At 39.5% G+C, this 14,594-nt stretch overlaps 1 protein-coding gene across 9 annotated transcripts in view; it reads right to left on the bottom strand.

Annotated features, from left to right (window-relative positions):
• mrtfbb (myocardin related transcription factor Bb) overlaps positions 1 to 5,786 on the bottom strand; it is a 27,835-nt gene extending 22,049 nt beyond the window's left edge. For 5 of the 9 annotated variants that reach the window (XM_081698745.1, XM_081698757.1, XM_081698748.1 and 2 more), the window contains exon 1: positions 5,641 to 5,786. The gene's annotated coding sequence lies outside the window, so the exon portion shown is untranslated. Of the gene's footprint in view, positions 1 to 83; positions 5,538 to 5,565 lie in introns of those variants that run through there. The other 4 variants (XM_081698727.1, XM_081698736.1, XM_081698733.1 and 1 more) reach the window with 2 other exon arrangements.
• Positions 5,787 to 14,594: the final 8,808 nt, after the last annotated feature.

Here is a 14,594-nt window from a genome sequence, read left to right on the forward strand (position 1 = left end):
ACCATAACCCCTGGTTCTGATCACACTATAAATACATGTCATTAGAATAAACCCTTTTCCTTAAAAACCCTCCCAATGCTTACTGCTCAAGGCGCAAATGAATGGAACTCCCCTGCTATGCCGCCCAGGTCAGCACACACTTTAGAAAATCCTTCACAAGCTGCAGGGAGGAGAGTCTGGGATGTCTGGTTTGAAAGAGTCCAGACAAACATGAATCACCTGCAAGTACCACATCTCATCATACGAGAATCTTGGAGCCTTGGTGGTGGGCACACTGTTTACGGCTGTGAGAAGGGTCCCACCCCCTGCCATGGGTACTATAAAGCTGAATGCACTGTTCAGTGGCACTGACTCCTGCCCCAAACACCATTTAGGCAGTCAGGCAGATAGCAGAGACAGGATACATGAGGACTTTCAGAGAAATAGAATTCTGTATCTTTCAAGCAAAATATTAGGAAAATTTAAGAATGTTCTGTGAATTTAATTTGACTATATATAACAAATATTATAAAGAATAAAAGAATAAACTTTATAAATTATACAATTGTCCTCCAGATAATCTGGTAAAATGGTGAAGTCAAGTCAATGATCACCACGTTGCACTGTCTTGCCTTTGTATATCACTTGGAGATATTTCTCATTTATTAAAAAGAAATATTATTAGTTATAGCAAAGTTCTTTATAAAGCCACAAACCTCACCTAGAACACGGTGAATTTCTTGTAGACTGTGAAGCAAATTAACAACTTCAAAGGGCCTAAAGAGTTGTTTACTTCTAATCAAATGCAGTTGTTATGGAAACTGTAATCTTGCCATGTACTAATAGATCGCGTTAAATAATAGTGGGACAGATATTTATGGATGAGGGCCTCTCCACTGAAGTGTCCATTAAGAGATATGGAAAATAAGCTCATGGAAGCTCAAGCTACAATATCAGAAATTATTCTCTGTGCTCTGGTATCCAGTGCAAAAAATCTTTCTTAAAGGGGAAGGCTTAAACATTCATTAAAGTCCACTTTAGCACATTTATACTGTGAATACTGTCAAGTGTCAAAGTAGACTTCTTTAAGGGATGAATGAAACACCTTTTAATTTCTGAGCTAAATTGCACAAGGCCCACATGCTTAACTAATCTTAAGAAATTCAGTTCTCTGTGGAAAGCTGGATGAAATGTGCCGGCAATCAAAATGATCTTGTTATCTTTTACAAATTAAACCCAAAAGGCCGACGGCTGGCTTAACTCTTCCAGGTACATGGGACACTGTGGCTGCCGAAGCTCATGGGAGATTGCTTTCTTGGCTGCTTAAAAATGTGCTGCCATAGCTCTAAGAACCAAGAGACTTTATGGCTGGGTCTTAGAGGGTTTGTATTGTATATGACGCATGGCTCCTGCTTCGTCTTCCTGAAGTGCAATTTATAAACCTCAAATTGCAAAAAGATTGATTTTGTGGTGGGCTGTAATTGCCTTGGCAACAGGCGAGTGAGGGATGAGGGTGTGGGGGCGGGGCTGGTCTGAGCTGAGAGCGGAAAGTAGGCTGTGCCATAACTCCTTTCGAACAAGCAGTATTATGCATCCCAACTCCACTTTGAACAGGAAGTGAGGTCATGCATGACTGAGTGCTGGTGTAAACAGCTCCCAAACCCTGAGTAGCTCTCAAAACACAGTGCTGGTGATAATGACAGCAATAATATCCAGAAATCAGTACAGTCCATACCATTCTAACAGTCTAACAGTCACAGTCTAACAGTCATAAAATGTTGATTAACAATAACAAAAAGTAGTAAAACGTTTCTTCAGTGATAGAAGTCATTGTTACCATGGCAGAATGCTAAAACAAGTCATAAGTACATTAAACACTACAATTAGCTATGAAATTCTCCCCACAACAAATACTGACTGATTCACTGATTCACCAGCAGTGCAATAGCAGAGTTCAGCTGGGGCGCTAAATATATCTCTGAGACAATCCAGAATAAGCAGCTGGAAAACACAACAAAAAAGTCCACACACCCCCTTTTCCATGCCTGTGCATGTGAGGGGAAGTCAGTATTCAGCACACAGACAACAGTGTGAGACTAACTTGAGTAAGAGAAAGTAAAGGGGAGGGGGAATTCCTTAAATGTTCCCAAAAATGACCCCACATTTTAAACAACTTTCCCAGAAAGCCAGATAAGTCCCCGGGGTTTGTCCCAGAGTCCTGGCACACATGGCCTTTGCCCCTCCTGCTCCACCCCGCAGGGCTCTCAGGTTGGTAAGCAGAGCTCAGCAGGGGGTCATTAGAGATGGGGGCAGCGTGGATGTAGCTCAAAATAGCCTCCCATCTGTGCTCCCTGCTCCAGACCACTGCAAGAGCATACTGAATAGGGTGGGGGTGGGGGTCCTCCAAACACACCGACCTCAGAACTGAAGATGTTTTTCCGAGAGGTACAATGATTCACAAGATGAATGTGCTGTTGTAAACTGCAGCAAGGCTCATTGAATTAATACTGATTTACTCAAACTGTCTGTCAACAAGTTCATTGAACTTGTGAATGGAAAACACACATACAACACTTATTCTAGATTGTTACTTATTACATATGTGAACTCTTTCTGAATAAATGGATCCTTTAATATGATCTCATTTTCAATGAAGTCATAACAATAAAACAGACAGCATTGCTCACCAAACCACAATTTAAAGACAAAAAATGGCCTACCCTGATTTTATACCACACCAAGGCATGCATGTGGGAAGAACAATACTATTGATCTATATCTATCTTATAGATTTCTTTATATTTAAAGCTTGTACACCTGGGGTGCCAGACTTCTGGAGGCTGCGGCAACAGCACTTTGGTGATTTCTCCTGGCTTTAAACATGTACTAAGCCCAGTGTTCTTAACTAATAGGTTGGGCTGGGCACACCTAATATGCACTTCCAGTAGACAGAAGACAGAAAAGGATTCAAAAAGCCCAGCAAAGCGGACATACTCAGGAATCTTTCTGTGCAAAAGCATTTGGAATGAGCAACCGCCATGAAGTGAACCAGAGGAGTTTGGCTCATCACTTATCCATGCATCTCTTTCGATCTGACCAGTATCTGAGAGCAGTGTAATGTTTCTGGTTCAGCAAGAAATCTAACCAGAATGCAAATGTGAGAGGCTCAGAGAAAGGGGAAAGTTGTTCGTCCGATATCAGAGCCAAACATTCCACTAGAGGCACTAAGTGTAAAAGTGGGGAGGATGTTTATATTGTGACATCATGGTGATCATGATCATAGAAAAACATGCCTGGCTTGTTTTGTTCAGATTCCTACCAGTGACTGTGAGCTTTTATGTGCTGCAGCTCAACCGCAAAAGATCAGTAATAACATTTATCCACATTTTAACAGGTAACAATAACAGCATCCGTGCTTTCGGCAGGCGGCACAGCAGGCTGAGAAAACAAAGTCCAGAACACAAGGGACTTGAGTATAAATATGGAGACCTCCAGCCCCTCTATCACAGAGCACAGCTGTGGCCTATGGCCCCCACACTCGAAACCTCAACCGGAGGATGGGAGTCAAAATCAAGATGAAATCTTTTCAATCCTGTCCTGACTCACAGGAAGGGAGATGTCCTGACTGCACATCCTTTCAGCTTGCCTTGCAATAAAAAAAAAAAGAGATTTGATGTTGAGCATGCCTAAAGAGGGGGTGGAGGGGTTAGGGTAATCAGTTCTCATGGACCCCTCTCCCAATCCCCACCCAGTGAGGACCACGTGGAATAAGTCACTGTGGAGTCTTCCTGAGCATCTGCAGCACACATGCTCAGTTCTACATTTTAAAGAGTAAATAAAACACAGGCAGTCTGATTCAATGTAAGGCTGTACTATATATCATTTGTCTGTTATCACTATATTGCCTTTTGCAATACTGACACAGCAGAAGGTTGCAATATGCAAATACATCCTCTGAAATATTGTGTGCTGTGAGCATCTATGTCAGTCCCAGAATTTACACATAACAGCCTGCAGTTGTTTTATGGAAACACAGCAAGCTTCTGTCTTTAATCCTGCTACTCAAGGGTTTGCCAACATGTTCTAATATATTACAATGCACATCGCATGGGCAATACATAGCAATATAATTGCGATATAGTAGTTTTGTTCATATTGTGCATTCCTAACACAAATCACTGAGATTTTAGCACTGAAAAGCGGAAGACGCTGAGCCGACAATGAAAGAAACTTTTGCATGGCTTCACAGAATAAGACCCATTCAAAGAGGTGCATTTGCCAACAGTGCACCAATACCTGATAGTGTGCAGACAACCTGAGACTACTTCACATAAACAGACTGAAAATATGAAGCGCCGCTGTGCTAAAGTGTACCTTAAACATCACCCTGCTTCTACAGAACACTTGTCCTGTTAATTGGAACAGTCTGTCTTGTATGCCACAACACAGCTCAGTAAAAGCAATCAGCAGCTGGAGAAGAAAACCCAGCAGTGCAAGACAGAGCAAGACAAACCACTGCAACTTCAACTACATTGGCAGAACCCAATAAACGAGTACTGTCTTCATCATATGTATGCTGATAACTCAGAAAACCATTTTTTAAAAATATAGGGAAAACTGTAGTAGGCAGGTAACACAGTTATATTAAAAAGGTGATACTGGTACTGCATCAAATTTTGTGTTGTACAGTTCATTTATATTTGCTCAACATATTATTTACATTTCTTACAGAGTGTAATTACCCAGGTTGTGAAGCTGCCCTACACCATAACTCATGAAGGAATGTGGATATGTAACAGCGAACGCTTAACTGTAGTCATGAAGCGAAAGTCCCATGATATGTGTGTGTGTGTGTGTGTGTGTGTGTGTGTTTGTGTGTGTGTGTTTGTGCTTGGTTCATTTTTTAATGAACCATGAAAGAAAGTCATAAAAGGACAGAGTTAATTTGATGAAATAACAATAAACATTTTGTGTATTATACTATTTGTCTTCACATCTGTGATACGATAAATGTAAAATGTTTCAGAGAGGGCTGTCACTTCAGTCAAAATCCACTTAATAGCCATCATCCTGTCACACAACAGAATGCATCTCAAACTGCGCACATACATACACAAATACACAAACACAGAGAGTGAGAGAGTGAAAAGAGTGTTAAGTATGGAATTACTAATTACTGATCATACTGCACACGGTTTGGGGTTTCACATAGAACCTACCGTTAAATCAACAGAAATAGTAATTAATGCTTAAAGAACCTGTTATACTTGTGTACTCGCCATGATATAGATAAGATAGATTATACTTTGTATTACTCCGAGATGTCTTCAAATGATCATTCCAATTACTTTACCAACGGTTATTAATTGTATTAAGCACAATAGAATCTCATGACTCTAAAAACAAACACATAAAAACAGCGGACAAACCTACTACCCTGACCAATAAATAAATAAATAAATAAACAAAACCATGAACTGAAAAGCCTGACAAATTAAATACTGATGATATTCCCACACAGGCGAAGTGCCAGGACACTGTCAAGCGGGTTGCGTTTGGATTACAAAGTGTCATTCTCGAACTCACCGGGAGTTGCATCTTGAATACTTAAATCTAAAAAACTACAGAAAAAAAAGTTTATAAGGAACGAAACGGCCTTACCACTTGGGAAACTTTCCAGATTATGTTGTTGAAAACAAACTGAATGACACCACGGAAATAAAATAAAATTAAAACTAACAGGACATTCGTTTTCTTCGTTGTGAAGTTGTTAATCTTATAAAAAAAAAAAAGAAAAAAAAAAAAGGCCGCTCCTACTCTGGTTGGATATGATGATGTAATCTGAAGATTAACCCTTCACTTCCAAATGCTTGTAAATATCATTACCGTTCAACTGTCTTAAAAATGCAATTATAATCGAATAAATCTTTAATATAAATGAAAAAAATTACTTCACGCCACAACACAAAATTATTGTCATCTTGTCAATTGTCAATGTATAACTACTGTACAGTAACAGCCTAACTAACCAGGTAGACTAAGCATAAATTAAAAAAGAAAATATATATCTAGCTATCTAGCTATCTATCTATGAAGTTTGAAAACATTTGAGTGCAGAACCCAGGGTTTCCACTGAGAAACAGACAGTGAATAAAGGTCCTATCTGACAATCACTGTGTGACACTGCCATCTAGTGTGCCATATTTGTGTTTTAAAACTACATGGCAAAAAAACTATTGTCAGGAAGGGGATGTGGGTGATGTAGACTTAACAAAAGCTTTAAAAACACAGATTAATTGATTCACTCACAGGGAACTCATGGGTCCATCCCCAGCAGTGGGCTCCACCTCTCCTGAGTATAGACACCTTTGGCTTTTTCTCCTTCTCACTACTGAACTCCTGTAAAAGTGCACTCTCATTGACTCTGTGTGAAGCCTTGCGCCTGCCCATGTGCCTGTCTTGCTGCCAGGCAATGGAAAACTATCAATGATATGGAACTGTTGACAAATCAGCTAGAAAACAAATTTAGCTCATAAACATGTTAGGTATCCTGAGGTAAAAACCTTCAACCATATATTTGTTTCACATGAAAATATAGGGTTGACATTTGGAAATTTTACTTAGCTATTTTACTAGACATAAAAACTGTGTGCTTATTATGAGGGATGTGCCATTAACAAAGAAAACATGATATATGCAACTTGCAAGTCCATCAAGTGACATGTATTTTCATATTAAATACACAACAGGTTACACTAAAGGTTACACAGACTGAGCAGTTCCCTTGACCCACATCATATGATTAACATGAGTGGAATTCAAAGGCACCACTTAGTAACCCTCTGGAGTGGAGAGCAGATAGGGGCTGAATAGCCTACCATCAACAACACACAGACATACATTTAAATTTTCAGACTTTGCTAGATGCTCTTCTCCAGATCAACTTATATATTTATCAGTATGATCATATGTGTGCTTTCTGGGAATATCAGAAGAGGAGATGTTAGATCATTTCTAAGGTTGCCTGTAATTTCTACATTCAGAACTGAATGGTCCTCTTCTGTATTTGAACAAACTGGCTGATGAGAGCTTGGTTTTGCAGTAGAACCAGGCAATGGCACATAAAGTGATGCTCAATAAGGTGATAGCCAAATAGATGATGGCCAGTTAGCTGATGGCCAGTATGTTCATGGGCTAAAAGAAGAAGACCAGCCCAGAGACAGCACTTCTGGTTGTGGATATTGTAGAAATATTGCTGTGCACTTAATTCCTCATAAATAAATATGTGCTTTATGAAAATGCAGATTACTCATCTAATCATTTAAGACCATGGCCTATGGTGTTAATGGCCTGTGTGGAGATGTCACGCCCCGAGAGAACCATTGATGAGTAATAGAGAAAAACAAAACCTTAACTTCAACACACTCTCTCTCTCTCTCTCTCTCTCTCTCTCTCTCTCTCTCTCTCTTGCTATGATCACACAGTTGGGTCATTATACTGTTGCAGGTGAAAGTCCCAGTAAAAAACTCAGAGCATAATTTCAGGAACATGGGGAGGAGTGGACTGGAGAAGGTAGACTCATCTCATGTTTGTGTGAACTGATTCATCCCGGCATGATCCGTTCTTCTCCAGCATTTTCTCTGTTGTGTGCACAGATGGTGGGAGATGGACAGGCAAAGATCAGAAGGAACAGGATCAACTGCCTGCAAATCCAGAGATGCAAAAACACTGTATCTTGTGCAAAAAAATGACTGAACACAGAGCAGGCCTCTCACACATTTGTGTCCCAGTGGAAATGTTTAGCTGTGTACACCGAGTGCCTGCTGGATGAAAAAAGAGTGAAATGACACTTTGGTTCTTCATCTGTTGGTGGAACTGACAGGTGTTATTTATAAATGCACAAGTACAAGCATGCATGCATATACAAGCAAACAGATGAACTGACCTTTTGAAAAATACTTTTATACTAACAAGCATTATTTATAACACTTTAATGATTTATTCTAACCAGGTGAAAAACATAAGCCTATAAATCATTATATTATAATTTTAAATAAACCATCTCATGGTAGAATAAATATAAATGTTCCCTGAAAATAATGAACAATATTGTCAAAATCTGTACAAATATTTCTTATATAATTGATTTTATATATGCACATATTAGTCAGTTTGAATAACTACAGTTGGCTCATAGATGTTTACTAATGAGCTAAATCAAAGCATTAACTGCATTAAGTACCTAACTTAGAGGCTAAAAGACTAATGACAAAGGAAACAAACGAGCCTTGAAATTGGTCATTGATTTACTACAACTTAATTGAGGCATTTTCCAATTCAAACTGCAATATGTCACCAGGGGGCAGTATGGCATTTTCCTTCGCTCCTCCAAAAGCTGTAATGCATTTTCTGAGAAATGACAAAATTAGACTTTGTGTTTTGTATTAAATACCCAGAACAATAGTCAGAACTTTGAACCCCCCCCCCCACACACACATATACACACATACAGACAGAAACACACACACACACACACACACACACACACACACACACACACACACACACACACACACACACACACACACACACACACACACAATCAGGGTCTGAAGAATGAGCAATACAATAAAGGAAGAAATGTTGTGAGGAGGGGTTTTTTTGTGTGGACATTTTCAGTATTGCCAAATAAGCTCAAAGAGTCTCAAACATCCATTGGAAACTGAGTGGTGGTCATTTTACTGATGATATTCTATCGAAGATACTGATTAGTTTCTATCAAGCAATTCTGCAATATAAATGCAATATAGAAGTCTTACCCTAAACAGAGTCTCCTTTCATTATATTAACAGTGTGCCCTGAGTTCAGTGTATGTTATTGGAGTTCATGGGCTGTTTTTTGTTCTAGGAAAGCTAGATTAAATTATCTTGGTGTATTTAGAAAGCAACCCGACAATTACAACAGCATGATAAACCTCTGGCTCTAATAATGACAGATCTTTGTCTCTCTCTCTCTCTCTCTCTCTCTCTCTCTCTCTCTCTCTCTCTCTCTCTCTCTCTCTCTCTCTCTCTCTCTCTCTCTCTCTCTCTCTCTCTCTCTCTCTCTCTCTCTCTCTCTCTCTCTCTCTCTCACACACACACACACACACACACACACACATTCACAGCTGCTGCCTGACAACATACATTAGCATAGGCGAATATCGAGTGTGGACCGAAAAAAATCCTTATTTGTAGCGCAACAGCCCCCTTTTCAATAGACGGATGCCGAACATCTGCATCTAATTTAATGCCCTCCGATGCTGACGGATGTGCGTAGCCGTTTATAGCTGAGCTAATCCTGCCACCCATTCTAATGCCGAGACAGTGAGAGCTCCAATCCTGCCAAAGCCATTTCAGATATTCTCAAAGTCCGCAAGAGCCCAGAAATGACATTCCACCGCAACGTGAAATGTCGCATTGTTAACCAAGATGCCAAAGTGAGACCATGCCCTCCCCACAGCCAGCCAGAGGAAAGGACATGAACCTTGTGAATTTGATCACAGTATTGCAATAAAAACAACTCCTTTACTGGAGGAACCATGGGGGATTTTCTTAGCATGGAAGTAAATTACCTGTTAGACAAAAGCAGCTCTGTGTTTCCTTCCTTCCTTCCTGCCGGGTCTCCTGCTGTTGCTAATTATCCTTAGTTTCTGTGGCAGGTGAGGGTGCACTGAGAAAATGTAGTTGTGCACTTGTATAAGAGAAAAAAACAGCTCCAAAGAAAATACACCCCCCCCCCAACAGATCAGGGCCCCTTTCTGCAAATCTTAAGATTGCCTTAAATGCTTAAATGAATGCGTTCACTGTGACACTCAATCCACCGTTTAGCAATAATCTTTCTGTTACACACGCATTTGGGAAGAATGTTCGATCCTAAATCAGTTTAGGATATTACCTCTTTTGTTTTAAAAGTGTCATGAAGATTTCATGTATGAGCTCCAATCCTAGCAGTTACAATGACTTTGAAATATTTTTTGCTATAAGTCTGCACACAGATTTTATTTCCTACTGCACTGAAGTGCAAATCAAACAGGCCATGGATGAGAAGACACAGCTATTTCTCACTCAACAGTTGTGAGAGTTAGTGAAAGATCAGATGCCAGGTCAACAGAATGTAAAGTTTAATCTGCCTTTGTTACCTACATTAAAATAATTAAAATACAGTTTTAAACATGGAAGAAATGGCAATGGCATACATTCTTCTTAAGTCCTAAGTTTCATTTAGATTAAAATGATTTTGATAGAATAAGATGATTTTTTAACAGTATAGGGCTGTCTACAGTAGATGGGACATTCCTCTTAAATCTGTGGATGCACCAACATTGTTTTACCTCAAAAGGCATGAAGCCATATGTGAAAATCCATATTAAATGGCTTCTTTCTGTTCCCAAGACATAAAACAAATCTGACACTACACTGTAGTGTCCTGTTTGCAATGTTTTTTTTCCATTCGATCTCTCTGCTTGAAACCAAATATTTATTGAATTCACTGGGTGTGGATAGTAAGATGAATTCACTGTGTAGGATTGTAAGATGGCGAGTGTTAGTAAACAATCTGATGTCTTGGCCAGCACAACAATGGCAAGGAGACAAGGATACAGACTTGGGGAAGGTCTGTTGTTCTCTCCAAGACTGAATTTGTATAGTTATACAGACAGTTACTTAAATCCATTTTTGTCTGAAACAGCATGGAAATGTACATACAAATAATACTAAGCCATGATAAGTTGACAACTACTTAATGTCACGGAACGCTCGCCTCCCGCGGGTCACGTGGGTTGGCCCGCCACGTGCAGTGGGAGGGTTGTTGTTTGTGACCACACCTGCACCTTGTTTTGTTTGTATTGAAGCACGTCGTAGTGTGCAGGACTCTTGGTCATTGTGGATGTAACGTCGTAACGTGTTGCTGTAATGTTCCTTTCGTCCTTGTTAAACGTATGCGTGTTTATTGTGCTCGTTTCTTGTTAACCGTTTCATGTTCGTGTTAACGTTTGTAATACTTGAGTGCCGTTATCGTTCCGAGTTTCTATATGAATAAAGGTACGTGCCAGTCGCTGGAGTCTGTGCGTCCTGCCCCTCGCCGGAGTCTGTGCGTCCTGCCCCTCGCCTTGCGGCACTTGGGCCACTACGCGTTACATTTAAACAACCACAGGCTATATGAGCTCAGCTAAGCTTACCTATAAAATAAATACAGATTACAGGCATGAAAACTTGAGGAGTGGAAAAATATGAAAAGTTCAGAAGGCAAAGCCTGCTGTAGGCAGGTCTGAAGGTATCGTTGCTAGTCAGACCACGCGTGTAACATTGTTACACATGACATTAATCCACTGGGAAGAAAATAGAATGCAGTTCAGAGAGGCAAAAAAGTTTTATCTTCCTTAGCACTGGAAATCCGGCCTTTACTGGCAAATTAAAGAAAACAGTCCATTTTGAATTTAATTATTTATTTTCAAACATCCAAGAGCTCTTTAGCTACCAATTCTGAATGAAGCATGAGGTAGTAGGAGGCTTCTTTGTTTCACCTTAATTAGTACAGCAGTTGTTTTCTTATTCAAAATTTTATTTTACCTTATTAGCCTCTTATTCCAATGTACTCTTCCACCTCAAATCTTAATTTTTTTGTTTCATAATTTCAGGTGGCTTGGAAAATACAACTAAAAAGCAAACTTCATCTTTATGAATGACCCTACATACGGAGATATTTAAATGGTAAGCAACAGAAATGTGATCTGTGCTTCAGATGGTGGACCTTTTCTGACAAGCATGAGCTCTGTTGCATTCTGAGCTGTTTGGATAAGCAGTGCTGCTGCAGCCACGTGTGCTTCTTTCAGAATATTTATCTTGGCTCCAGCTGCTTCCTATTTCACTGGCCTGGAGGAATTTATGTAAACTAAAAGATAAGGATATGTACTTTTTTAGACAATTATCTAAACTCAACTATAACACTGCATGTAGGAACAAATGCAACTAAACCAACTTAGCTTCAGATCTGTTAGATGCTTTAGCATTTACATGAAAGGTAAATGACCAACAGCTCCAAACATCTTATGGAGGTTCTAGATATTGTCTTATTTCTAATGAGAATGACTGAAAAATACATATTAATTGCTGTGTCATAATTTAATGCGAAAAGTAGGGCAAACCAAAAACTCCTTGTTTTTACACTATTCATGTGGATGATGTATTTTAAATGTTTTATAAAAGACCATGACAGAAACCATATTGCTACGCCCTGGGGTTGGAGGGGCTTACGTGCCCTTGACTGTGGGCAGTGGGTCTGAGGCAGCTGGAAATATGAGCAATGGAGCAAATGGCTGGTAACTAAGTTTGTTACAAACAAAAGGTTGTACTGCCATTCTAGTATTTATATGTTTTAAATTAGGTAATGAGGCAGTATAATGTTAAAACATCCAGACCTCTAAGGGGAGCAAGTGCATCTAAAAGTAGTTCTAGTACCCTATATGATGGTGGTGAACTAAATGTTAAGCAGAATGTTGGCACTTACAATTACTGGTGGTTGTTTATTCCAAAATTGCTCAACCAAGAGGAATTTAGTAGATTGGGGGGGGGGGGGGGGATAATCCTGAGGTAGGTTTTGGTCAATCCAACTACGTTGCCTGTCCCACCAGCCATTTGGCTTCTTCTGTGATGTACAGGGTCTGCAAACATTTGTTGACATTGAACCAGCTCCTGGGTGTGCTTGACAACAAGGTGATGCAGAGAATATGTTGCACATCTTAGGATACAGGTGGTATCGAAGGGTAGCACTAGACCTGACAGGACCTTGGAGACTCCACCCAAGCCTAGTGTGAACTACAGCAGGCCCACCTGGCAAACTGAGTCTTACAGGCTCTCAGAACTGTCATCAAGAACTGCATTTGTCTATGTTTTGATCTCCTTAGTGAAAAAACTCAGGGACCACTTTTAGCCTTACCCAATTGTCTCTAGATGGTATTGTTATTGTTTTGGGAGTTGTTGCATTTTATTTTACTTTGTACCTGCTACAAATGCCCATGGGACAAATAATCCTTGAACTGAAATTACTTTGTGCAGCTCAATGTGGTCTAGCACAACGGCAGGGCATTCTCACTATGCAGTCCTTAAGATGGTCTCTAGACAATTCAGTTATAGCACTACGATCACTAAGGTAATGTTTGTCATTTTAAAAATTAACTGTATGCTTTACCCTGGCATTCTTCTTCCTTGAGTGACGGTGGTGGACTATGAAGACAATGAAGCCCATGCTCCATGCAGCATTGTCACATTCTGCTGTCCATGCCAGTATTAGGCTTTAGTTTCTGCTTGTCCTAAACTCCTCTCACTGTTGCCTATTTGAAAAATCTATGGCTCCATGTCTAATAGTGGTGATGGCCAGTCTGAGAAATCATGCAGTGAATGAATGGTTCAAGCTTGATGGATCATCTGAGAACAGAACTTTGATCTCTGTTTTGAGCTGATGTTTCCTCAAAGCAAGTTGGAATTTGTCATGGAGGGCTTCCATAACTTATGTTGAGTTGGTGTGTTTATATAGGCATCAGCATGACCACATATAATCTAAAATGATTCTACTAATATTTGACATTAAAAAAGTTCAGTGCCATTTGAAGGAAGCAGATTTTCAAAAGGAATACCGAGAAGGGGAACCCTCACTAGGGTCTGCATGGATGACCTAAGGCAGTATAAGTTTAAGGCCTCAGTATACTTGTTCGACAGTAGAGGCAGTTCACAGGTTGGGAGGCTGGTGTTGGGAGTCAGGCATGCTGCACTGTACTGGCTGGGGCACCTGGTGTTCTACAGGCAGGGAAAGCTGCATGGTATGATGTAATAGCCACAGAGAATCAGATATGCTGGTTGAGCAAGAATGAGATATCATAAATGGAAGATAGTTGGAAGATAGTTACATTGTGTTGACTAACTAACATGAAGTAATACATTAGCTAACATGAACAAGACAAGAAGTAATACATTAAAATAATTAACAAATATTAAATACACATGTAACAAATGCATTAGTTAATGTTGCTTTCATATGAAATGTTTAATAATTAAGTACTGCATTTGATAACATGAACTGAAGTACTTCATTAATAATGGTTAACCAATGTCAAGTAAACATATATCAGCTTCATTAGTTCATGTCTTTCAGTCATGTGCTGCAGTTATACAGAATGGTTGAAAAAGCCATTAAAACCTTAATTGGCTGGAATTACATTTAAACAGTGGTAGCTATGAATTTGTTTTATTTACTCGCTTCCATTTTCTGATGTAATATTTTATACTTTCCACTGTATTCTTAAGTGATAAAACATTTACTTCTGCTTACTGCTTTTCCCACTGTTCCATTCAGCTATTAATGTCTAGTTGCTTTTTGCGGTTTTATTGTGTCATTTTGTTGAGGTGCTTCACATTCTGTTTCACCTCTTTGTTGTTCGCTTCTCTCACTTTGGAGCTTTAGTATTTTAGTTTAGAGCAAAAAAAGAATAAACAGTTAAGAACAGAGTCTTGACACACTTCAGTTCCTATATTGATTGATCCTGGATGTATTGAGCTCCACAGGAAAGTTCCAAGTTACTC

This window comes from Electrophorus electricus, chromosome 2 (genome assembly GCF_041902795.1).
Source record: "Electrophorus electricus isolate QZ-2024a chromosome 2, ASM4190279v1, whole genome shotgun sequence".
In the NCBI taxonomy this organism is placed as follows: Eukaryota; Metazoa; Chordata; class Actinopteri; order Gymnotiformes; family Gymnotidae; genus Electrophorus; species Electrophorus electricus.